The following is a 1,809-nucleotide window of genomic DNA, read 5'->3' as shown; positions in this document are numbered from 1 at the left end:
ATGTGCGCTTGGTGTCCAGACAATGCGCTATTAGCGGGGGACCGAACGGTGGTGAGGTCGGGGCTCGGGGTGGAGTAGCTCACCGGAATTTCACCACTAGCTAAGATGATCAATTTAATCAACTCCTAGTCACCATAATATCAATCAATTCAATCTAACTCCTAGTCGCCAGAATTATTTTGAGCCACAATATCAATCAACTCCTAGTCACCACTAGCTAAGATCAACCAATCACAAAAAAACTATTTTTTTAATTCACTCTAATTTAATACTTCCTCCGTTTCTAAATATTTGTCTTTTTAGAGATTTCAAATGGACTACCACATACGGATGTATATAGACATATTTTTAGAATGTAGATTCACTCAATTTGCTTCATATGTACTCCCTCCGTCCCAAAATTCTTGTCTTATCTATACCTACTATTAAAGGGAATAGGTATTCTTGGTTTGGTTTAGTCCTTTCTGTTTGATTTACACACGCTAAGCGATCTGGGCCAGGTACTTGCACGTTGATTGGCCTTTTATGGGCTTTCATAGAGACCGCGAAAAAAAAATTGGGTCAAAATAAATCAACATTGTGGGAATTGAACATAGGACCTCATGTCTAGCTCTTTGATGTAACAACCAACGACTTATGCGTCTTTCACATTTACTAATCCCAACTCATTCTAAATATATGAGTGGCAGTCATCATGTTTAGGGCAAGCTAACGAAGCGAATGAGCTAATAAAGAAAGGATTGTGGGCTATAGAATATTTAAACGGATGTGACTAACATGACTAATTAAAGAAAGAATTATGGGTAAACCGGTGGAATAACTAAAAGAAAGATCGTGGTCTTAATAAATTCTACATGAATGATTTGAGGTAAAAAGGTAGGATAATTAAAAGAAAGGATCTGTTGGCCTGTTGGGGCTACTAAACTAGAAAAGGAAGGATTTGATTCCCGACTAAAACGGGTGAGGACGTCATAGTAATTAATAAAAGGATTATACCTAAATGCCATTAGAAGGATTATACTTAAATGAAACCAGTGGGAGATTATGCCCGGCAAAGAAAATATGAACATGGCTAAATTGCAACGTATTTTTTTATTTTTATTTTGTAGAAGAATGTTGTGTTTCAGCATGTTCTTCATAGTGAATCTGGTACTGTGGGACATTATGTTTGTATAAAATATCAATTTTTTTCCGTTGCAACGCACGTGCATATGTGCTAGTCTAATTTAAGACAAGAATTTTGGGACGGAGGGAGTAGTTACTTGTCGAGATCTCTAGAAAGACAAATATTTAGGAATAGAGGGAGTAGTTCACATTTAAAAAATTGTCGAAAACTTAGGATTTGGATTTATTTTTTCAGAGAGTTTTTTTTTTGAGGAACTTTTGAGAGAGATAGGATGGTCTTGGGCCGGGCCTCCTTCCATCAAGGCCGGCCTAGTAGTTTGCTGCGGGGAATCCGAGCCCAGCCCAACCAACGAAGGCTCCTCCTTTGGTTTATAGCCGAGGCGGAGCCAGCGGAGGAGGCGGTGCTGCTTTGCTTTGCTTCGCGGGAGGGGAAGCCGGCCACCTTCCTGCTGCCGGCGTCGGCGTCGGCCGCGTATCCGCCCGCAGGTGAGCCGCCGGCCTCCACCCGCCCCTCCCCTCCCCCTCCGACTCCCCCGCCTAGGGTTTTGTGCTTCACCAAGCAGAGCTGACGAGCATTTCCCCCGTTCCGTTGTTCGTCGCAGCGGCAGGCCCCGCCGCCTCCGACCTCCTCTCCGGCGAGCTCGGCGACTCCCTCGCCGCGGAATCCGACGCTCCTCCCGCTTC

The sequence above is a fragment of the Triticum dicoccoides genome, chromosome 1B (genome assembly GCF_002162155.2).
Source record: "Triticum dicoccoides isolate Atlit2015 ecotype Zavitan chromosome 1B, WEW_v2.0, whole genome shotgun sequence".
Taxonomy (NCBI): Eukaryota; Viridiplantae; Streptophyta; class Magnoliopsida; order Poales; family Poaceae; genus Triticum; species Triticum dicoccoides.
Note: the sequence above shows the minus strand (reverse complement) of the source record.